The sequence below is a fragment of the Taudactylus pleione genome, unplaced genomic scaffold, assembly GCF_031769625.1.
Source record: "Taudactylus pleione unplaced genomic scaffold, aTauple2 ptg000061l, whole genome shotgun sequence".
Taxonomy (NCBI): domain Eukaryota; kingdom Metazoa; phylum Chordata; class Amphibia; order Anura; family Myobatrachidae; genus Taudactylus; species Taudactylus pleione.
In genome coordinates this window covers 2,229,206-2,239,558 of record NW_028284463.1, presented here as the reverse complement: position 1 = coordinate 2,239,558, position 10,353 = coordinate 2,229,206, and the positions used below count along the sequence as shown (strand labels likewise).

The following is a 10,353-nucleotide window of genomic DNA, read 5'->3' as shown; positions in this document are numbered from 1 at the left end:
TTTATACTGTACACATTGTATTACAGTCACTCACAGCATTTATACTGTACACACTGTAGCACAGTCACTCACAGCAATTACACTGTACACCAAGAAGCACAGTCACTCACAGCATTTATACAGTACACACTGTATTAAGTCAGTCACAGCATTTATACTGTACACACTGTATTACAGTCACTCACAGAATTTATACTGTACACACTGTGGCACAGACACTCGCAGCATTTATACTGTACACACTGTATTAAAGTCAGTCACAGCATTTATACTGTACACACTGTATTACAGTCACTCACAGCATTTATACAGTACACACTGTAGCACAGTCACTCACAGCATTTATACTGTACACATTGTATTACAGTCACTCACAGCATTTATACTCTACACACTGTAGTAAGTCACTCACAGCATTTATACTATACACACTGTAGTACAGCCACATCATCTATACTGTACACACTGTAGCACAGTCACTCACAGCATTTATACTGTACACACTGTATTACAGTCACTCACAGCATTTACACTTTACACACTGTAGCACAGTCATAGCATTTATACTGTACACACTGTATTACAGTCACTCACAGCATTTATACTGTACACACTGTAGCACAGTCACTCACAGCATTTATACTGTACACACTGTATTACAGTCACTCACAGCATTTATACTGTACACACTGTAGCACAGTCACTTGCAGCATTTATACTGTACACACTGTATTACAGTCACTCACAGCATTTATACTCTACACACTGTAGCACAGTCACTCTCAGCATTTATACTGTACACACTGTATTACAGTCAATCACAGCATTTATACTTTACACACTGTAGCACAGTCACATCATTTATACTGTACACACTGTACACAGTCACTCACAGCATTTATACTGTACACACTGTAGCACAGTCACTCGCAGCATTTATACTGTAAAACACTGTAGCACAGTCACTCGCAGCATTTATACTGTACACACTGTAGCACAGTCACTCACAGCATTTAGACTGTACACACTGTATTACAGTCAGTCACAGCATTTATACTGTACACACTGTATTACAGTCACTCACAGCATTTATACTGTACACACTGTAGCACAGTCACTCACAGCATTTATACTGTACACACTGTATTACAGTCACTCACAGCATTTATACTGTACACACTGTAGCACAGTCACTCGCAGCATTTATACTGTACACACTGTATTACAGTCACTCACAGCATTTATACTGTGCACACTGTAGCACAGTCACTCACAGCATTTATACTGTACACACTGTATTACAGTCACTCACAGCATTTATACTTTACACACTGTGGCACAGTCACAGCAGGTATACTGTACACACTGTACACAGTCACTCACAGCATTTATACTGTACACACTGTATTACAGTCACTCACAGCATTTATACTGTACACACTGTAGCACAGTCACTCGCAGCATTTATACTGTACACACTGTATTACAGTCACTCACAGCATTTATACTGTACACTCTGTAGCACAGTCACTCACAGCATTTATACTGTACACACTGTATTACAGTCACTCACAGCATTTATACTGTACACACTGTAGCACAGTCACTCGCAGCATTTATACTGTACACACTGTATTACAGTCACTCACAGCATTTATACTGTGCACACTGTAGCACAGTCACTCACAGCATTTATACTGTACACACTGTACACAGTCCCTCACAGCATTTATACTGTACACACTGTAGCACAGTCACTTGCAGCATTTATACTGTACACACTGTATTACAGTCACTCACAGCATTTATACTGTACACACTGTAGCACAGTCACTCACAGCATTTATACTGTACACACTGTAGCACAGTCACTCACATCATTTATACTGTACACACTGTAGCACAGTCACTCACAGCATTTATACTGTACACACTGTAGCACAGTCATTCGCAGCATTTATACTGTACACACTGTATTACAGTCAATCACAGCATTTATACTGTACACACTGTGGCACAGTCACTCACTTCCAGGGCCAGCAACAGAAATCATGGGGCCCTGTACACTCTTACTCTTTGGGTTCCCCCATCTCCAGTTCCGAGGCACAGGTACAGGGGGGGGGTTTATCAGTAACAAGTTTATTTTAAGGCTTATACCAACTCACTTACTACTTATATATCTGGATGTGTGTTTTCTTTTATTATAGCAGAGACATTGAAATAACGAGGTATGATAAAAAAGCATTACTGCCTCTTAGGCTGAGAAAACATCAGGGACTACGGTGTATGAAAAGGAAACTGACAACATTATCGGATGCTGGCATGAGTTGCTGTTATTGGGCACTAGTGGATGCCAGGTGCAAGACTGGTGCCAGTAGATAGATTGTGGGCACTGGAGCAATCAGCGTAGGTCTTGTTTTCTTCTTCTACAGAAAATGTAATTACTGCCTCTAATAGGTGCCAAAAGATGGCAATATAAAGTGTGTAGTTCTCTGTGTATTATTTGGGGAGGAATAGTGAAGGGTACAAACACAGAAGTTTATGGTTATCACTGGACACAAGCACTGAGGACTAGGCAGATCATTGCAAATATATATTCCATTATGTATAATATGCCTTACAGGCTGAACTGTTCTGATGTAGTATCTGTCAGATTAAATTAAATTTACTCCATAACATTAGCCATAAAAGAGAGAGAGAGAGAGCGAGAGAGAAAGAGAGTAAGAGAGAGACAGAGAAATTTATTTTTTTTTAAACTGACCTTTCACCTACTGTAGTTCTTCTGCAGAGACGCTATCTTCAGTAGGGAACTTCTCCTGGCTGACGCAGCAGGACAAAGCCAGTGCCTGCATCCCTGGCTGCATTCAGGAAATGACTTTTGCGCCGGGGCCGGTCACTAGAGTGTGACGTCAGGCCCCTGGCACCAGCAGTGTGAGAGAGTAGGTAAGAGGAGGGGGTGGAGAAGACAGGAGGGGAAAAGTGGGGAGGATGTTCTTGCCCAAATAATTTATAATAAACAGAGTGCAATATATCTATGTTAAATGTCCACCCAAGTGAATGGGGATAAATGGGGAGTGGGTGTATTAGCCATGGATAATATCTCGACTCCTTGCTATTGGATTACACCATAGATGCATCACAGAGGGAGACAAAGATATAGATCTTTATTTTACTCCACAGTACATTTATGGAGCAATCCAAAGGCAAGTAGAGGACAAATGACCCTGCATTTATTTATGTGAATCACTGCTTCATATCATAACATTTATGTACTGTATATAGAAGGTATTATGCTATTTGATATACCACATAAAATGCAATATGCTATGTTTTATGATAGATCATTCTGACCATTGTAGAAAAAAAAAATATTATTTTAATATAATTAAAAATAAATCTCATCAGGGCTATTACTAGGATATTATTGTTTGTTACCTGTCTATAAAGCCTTGGATGATGAGGTCTGCAGCCTGCTCTCCTAGTAACTGATTGCTAGCTCCCAGGAGCCATGGCCTACACAGACAAGCTTATTCTCCACTGTTTGTAATTAATTTTTAAATTTGTTTATTTAGTGGAGAACTATTTCATATAAGGGTGTGGATTAAAAGGCAGACAGTAAAAAGTTCGACACATTAAAAAAAACAGTAAAAAAGTAAAAAAATTTTAAAAAAGGTTGACGCACTAAAGGTTGACACACTAAAGGTCGATGTGTAAGAAGTTTTAAAGTTTATGGAATACAGTAGATGCTTGAGCACGATATTTTTAAATAATTCTTCAGATTTTGGTTGAAGTGTTAGATAAAATAATTTTCTTTATTGCAAAAATCTATATATATATATAAGTTTTGTTACATCAACACCTGAGAGAGCCATTACTCACTGTCATGCTTTGTTCCTGTCTGTGCGCTCCCTGATGATGTCATCTGTCAAGGAATCTCAGGAAGCTCTGATCAGTCAACGCCTGAATCTCCACCTGGCTGGTTACTCCATAAAAATTCATTTTTGAAAGCCTTATCTAAAACAAAATAATTAAAACGTTATTTTCCAGAATTAATTAAAAGACTAATGGATAATTACACATCTTTTCCAGAATTCCATATTGTGGCTTTTTCTACTACATCAGAGTATAATTCATTTTTTTTTACTGTGTTTCTTTTTTTATATCTAACGGGTCTAATAGCAAACGCTGTTATAATAACGGTCATATATATGGATAAACAATTACACACCCCAATGTATCTGTTTCTCTGCAATTTGTCCTTAATAGATATATGTTACACAACAGTCACTGTCCCTAAGCTGCTGTACATGTTACTGTCTGGGAATTATACCGTGTCCTTCATACAGTGCTTTACCCAGATGTATTGTTTTCTAGTATTTGCCAGCACAGAAGTTGTCCTTCTATCCACAATGGCCTATGACCGGTATGTTGCTATATGTAAACCTTTACACTATCACCATATATTGAACAGGAAACATTGTGTACAACTCACGGCTGCCGTATGGCTATTTGGATGTTTAAATTCTTTTCTAGTTACTGTATCAGCCTCAAATGTGTCTTATTCTTATTCATACATAATCCACCAATACTTCTGTGATACTAAATCTCTCATGGACATTGCAAGTACCAACAAGGAAATGTTTGTTATAGTGATATATATAGAATTATTGGTATTTGGCTGGTGCTCATTCTACTGCAGTTTGTTCTCTTATGTAAAAATAATTAGCGCCATCCTGAAGATTAAATCCAGAGATGGCAGGAGAAAAGCCTTCTCCACCTGCTCATCCCACCTCACAGTCCTCCTTATATTTTATGGAACAGTTACTTCTGTCTTTACTATGCCGCCCTTAGCCCACTACAGAGTCTTGGAGATGATCTTCACTGTACTATACACTGTAGTTACACCCATGTTAAACCCGTTGATATACAGTCTACAGAATAAAGATGTAAAGAGAGCAATAAAGAAATGCATTTGTTTAAAAATAAAATAAATAATTAATTTGAGTAATTGAAAATGTTCATTAATTATAAACCTTCTCTCAGATGAGGTGTGTCAAGTGTGCAAACCACTTACCCCTACTAAAATAAATAATGACACTGAGATGTAGATTTGGCAGATAACTTGATGGCGATTTATTGGAGCAATAATTATTTATTATTTATTTAAGGATGTATGGTGGCAAAGAAAAGACGGCCAGAAATCAGCCAAATCTGCAATGCCCATACACAAACAACAACAGGCATAGCAGGCGTAGATCGCCCAGAGTGCATAAACATAACAATATAAACCATATAATCAACAAAATGGTAACGCTCACCCTCTACCTTGACTACCCATGATACTGCCCCCCATTAGGTTGGTACAGCCAACTACCAGTCAACGAAGGGAGCGCACCTCAACTAAATAATTGCACCCGGACTGGTGACCTGCCGTTCTTTCCCGCCACGCTAAAGCCAAATCCACAACAGAACAGCCAAAATTTAAAGGGAGGGAGGGTGGGAAATCTGGAAACAAAGAGGCTTTGGCCCACACTTCTAGCCGCTTATATAATGTCCCTATTAAAAACCCGCCCCTGCTTCCCATAGGCTACCTACAACCAGTGATTTGCATACATGCCAGCCCCCATCCTAGAGGATTAAAACACCTCTTTTCTTATGCAATCATTTGTTTTCTCTTATATCCTTAAAGCAATAAACAATATTTTGACACAATTACTCCTGTTATCTGTTTTCCCACCAGAAACACTGCAAGTTTAATCTGACCATCCTGGAGGATATAAAACAAGTACAAGTCATTATTGGATAGAGGTTTCATTAAAATTACAAAATGGGATATTTGCCCTGGGGGAAAGATGGGGGAATAGGTATGATTACACAGCTTAAAAGTCTTAAAATTTCCAGTTCATGCACAGTATGATATAAATATTTTTATTTTTTCATGGCATTCTGTGTTTTATATATATATATATATATATATTTGTTTAATTTAAGAAAATCTAGTTGGATATGTTATAAAATAAATGCTCTTGACCTAATTCAATCGCAAAAAAAAACAATAATTTATGAGTGTTTAAAGATTTTTCAACCTTGATTGGTGCTGTCTACCTGTTTGGTTTTGTTTTTTGTAGACATAAAGATGTGTCCTCATTAGAGATTAGTGGTTTGGTGTTCTGGAAACCAAACACATTAGAACTTTGGGGTTATGAGTGTTTCCAAGTCCCAGATCAGGTCTTCCAGGCAAGTTCGGATCCCAGATCAAGGCAAAAAAGTAATCTTCCTGGCATCGGATCTCATGTGTTTTGTATTACACTGGGGAACAAAAAAATATTTATTTTTCTTGCCAAGGATTTAAGATCGGTTTGAGAGTACTCACAGGTCCTATTTTCACATTAGATCTTCACTATAGTTGAACTACAGATGTGCCGCGCTATTTTGTTGTTCATGGCATGGCGTTCAGACCTCTGAGATGCGACATGGAACGTTACATGTTGGCTGGACATGTGGCATACCGTGGTATTCTTCAACTAAGGATACGCTACGGCATGTAATACAGCACTTAACCGCTGGGTGGCGAGTGCTCCACTGTTGTAATATGCACTGAATGCCATACTGTTAAGCTTAAATTAGATATCACATTCACAGCATTTGCATATTTGCACAACCAATATTTTTAATGTCACATACTGTACATACAGTAAGCTCTTAGAACGGGATGCAAATCAGTACACATACAGTATTGTACATAACTGTACAGTAGTGAAGTTGCCCGAGTTTTTATCAAAGTATAACCAATACTGTAGATTAATGAGATGCATGCATAGCTTTCACTGAGATGGAATTAATTATTATCTAATGGTGGAGTACTGTATAATATTTGAAAAGGAAGACAATTTTTTTATTATTAAAAACAGCAAAGGGTGGGTGGAGTGCACAAGGATGAGGCCTCTCTGTGTGGTTTTTAACATAACTGGCGTGTGGGCTAGTGGTTAGGTTATCGCTTTGCAAGAATGATGGCCCCAGGTTCGAGCCCTGGAAAAGAATATATTTTTTTTATACTGTCGGCTCTAGACACTTTAGTGAAACTACTGTAATAGTGTTGTACTGTAATACTGTAGTGTTGTTGTTTAAAAGGATGCTTAAAAGTAATACATTACAAACTGATTGTGCATTTAAAAAGTGCAAACTTGCATCAATGTCTGCGCTGCGGTGGCTGTCAGCTCTGAGGGGTTGCAATGGAATTTCTTGTGAAATCTTGTGAAGTCTTGTGAGACCCTTGTGGAGACTCTTGTGGAGGGGTTACAATGGGATCTGTGGTGCCAAGCCATACACCATGTACTGTACAGTATCACTATGCCATGGCGTATGGAAGATCATCACTGCGCATGCCCAGCTGTCTGTATTACTACAGTATGCTGTTGAATTTTCAACCTTGTGCCACACTGCTGTCCCAGACTTGTACACAATAGTCATTTCATGACTTCAGAAACTGCTACAGTAGTGGGCTCTGTTTGAGAGGGAAGTCTCTGTATTACAAACTGACTTTGCGTTTATAGTGCAAAATAGCTTAATTTTCGATGCTGTCCTAGACTTGGACAGCATAGTGATTTAATGAATTCAGTAACTGGTAGTGGGATCTGTTCGAGAGAAAGGTCTCTGCATTTCAAACTGACTGTGCGTTTGAACCGCAAACTTGCGTCAATGTCAGCAGCACGGCTGGCGCTGTGGTGGCTGTCAGCAAGCTCCCAAGGGTTACAAATGGGATTTCTGGTGCATGCCCAGTGGAGGGGTTACAATGACAAAAGAATCGTTGGTGCATGCCCAGTGGAGCCAAGCCATACAGTACAGTATGTCATGTATCGCTATGCTAAGGCATATGGAATATCACCACTGATCTGCCCAGTTGTTTGTATTACTACAGTATGCTGTTCAATTTTCACCCTTGCACCACTCTGCTGTCCCAGACTTGTACACAATAGTCATTTCATGACTTCAGAAGCTGCTATAGTAGTGGGCTCTGGTCCTGATTCAGAGCCGCTCGTTAGCGGCTGCTCGTTTGCTCCTAGCGATGTTCACACATCTGCGCATGCATATGGGTCATAATGTGAATGCGCCAACCATTGTGGCCAGAAATCGTGTGTTCGCAAAAAACCGAGTGCCTGCTAATTTGAGTGACAGGATGAGGCGTTTGTGGGTGGTAACAGGGGAAGGTGCTTGAAAACGGGGAGTTGAGATCCGTAGGCAGGTGTGCCAAATGGTCAAAACGGGTGTTTTAAGGGTGTGCATAATTAACAAAGCAGCGTCATCGGCCATGTCACTTGGTTGTCTCTTAGCCTGAACTGTTCACATGATTGCGGTAGGAAAATCCAACCACAAGCACTGCGAGCAGTTCAGACGCCTTTCGATGTACTCGATTATCTAATAAATAGCGGAGATGACATATGATGCGAACGGCCAGGGGGCATTTTTACAAAATAGCGAACGCATATTTCGTTCGCTTGCTCAGACATAGAGGCATCAACAGACCGCAAAGAGTGAGCACTCTATTTAAATATCCGGCCCCTTTTTCTGAACGAGTGAGCACAAATAGCGTCCGGCTCTGAATCAGGCCCTCTGTTTGAGAGGGAAGTCTCTGTGTTACAAACTGTGCATTTAAAGCACAAAATAGCATACTTTTCAATGCTGTCCTAGACTTGGACAGCATAGCGATTTAATTAATTCAGTAACTGGTAGTGGGATCTGTTTGAGAGAAAGGTCTCTGCATTTCAAACTGACTGTGCATTTGAACCGCAAACTTGCGACAATGTCAGCAGCACGGTTGGTGCTGTGGTGACTGTCAGCCATCTACGAGGGGTTAGAAATGGCATCTCTGGCGGACACATTCCCAGTAGGAAGGTTGCAATGGGATTTCTGGTGCATACCCAGTGGGTCAGGAGTCATACACAGTGCATCAGCTCCCTGCCCCCAAAGCAAGCAAGAGCCTCTCACTACCATAATAAAGGACGCTTTGTTGATCCATTTACTGTAAGCAGACAGCTCTGCCCTTGTATCCTGAAAAAGGCTACGAATAGTGACAATTGCCAAGGACACCATCCCCCATCTGCTAGGAGAACTAATGTGCCAGTATGAATGTGTCTGTACTGTACTGTATATTAAAAACTGATGGTGAGCTGGAATTTGCACTCTTGTGCCACTCTCTATGCTGTCCCAGACTTAGACACAAAAGTGATTTCATGACTTCAGAAACTGGTAGTGAATGGGCTCTGTATGAGAGAAAGGAGTCTGTATTACAAACTGACTGTGCGTTAACACAGCAAACTTGAAACACCGCAAACTTGCGACAATGTTGATGCTGTTCCAGCCTTGGACACTGCAGTAATTTCTCATGACCAATAACTAGTAGTGAGCTCTGTTTGAGAGAGAGCTCTCTGTATTACAAACTGACTGTGCATTTAAACAGCAAACGTGTGTCAATGTCAGCACGGTCGGTGCTGTGGTAGCTGTCAGCCATCTCCAAGAGGTTAGAAATGGCATCTCTGGTGGGCCCATGCCCAGTAGGAGGGTTGCAATGGGATTTCTGGCTCATGCCCAGTGGGTCAGGAGTCATACACAGTGCATCAGCTCCCTCCCCCAAAGCAAGCAAGAGCCTCTCACTACCATAATAAAGGACGCTTTGTTGATCCATTTACTGTAAGCAGTCAGCTCTGCCCTTGTATCCTGAAAAAGGCTACGAATAGTGACAATTGCCAAGGACACCATCCCCCATCTGCTAGGAGAACTAATGTGCCAGTATGAATGTGTCTGTACTGTACTGTATATTAAAAACTGATGGTGAGCTGGAATTTGCACTATTGTGCCACTCTCTATGCTGTCCCAGACTTAGACACAAAAGTGATTTCATGACTTCAGAAACTGGTAGTGAATGGGCTCTGTATGAGAGAAAGGAGTCTGTATTACAAACTGACTGTGCGTTAACACAGCAAACTTGAAACACCGCAAACTTGCGACAATGTTGATGCTGTTCCAGCCTTGGACACTGCAGTAATTTCTCATGACCAATAACTAGTAGTGAGCTCTGTTTGAGAGAGAGCTCTCTGTATTACAAACTGACTGTGCATTTAAACAGCAAACGTGTGTCAATGTCAGCACGGTCGGTGCTGTGGTAGCTGTCAGCCATCTCCAAGAGGTTAGAAATGGCATCTCTGGTGGGCCCATGCCCAGTAGGAGGGTTGCAATGGGATTTCTGGCTCATGCCCAGTGGGTCAGGAGTCATACACAGTGCATCAGCTCCCTCCCCCAAAGCAAGCAAGAGCCTCTCACTACCATAATAAAGGACTCTTTGTTAATCCATTTACT

At 40.6% G+C, this 10,353-nt stretch overlaps 1 pseudogene; it reads left to right on the top strand.

The window, feature by feature from the left end:
• The first annotated feature begins 4,064 nt into the window (after positions 1-4,064).
• LOC148534944 (olfactory receptor 1G1-like) lies at positions 4,065-5,012 on the top strand (annotated as a pseudogene).
• The last annotated feature ends 5,341 nt before the right edge of the window (positions 5,013-10,353 follow it).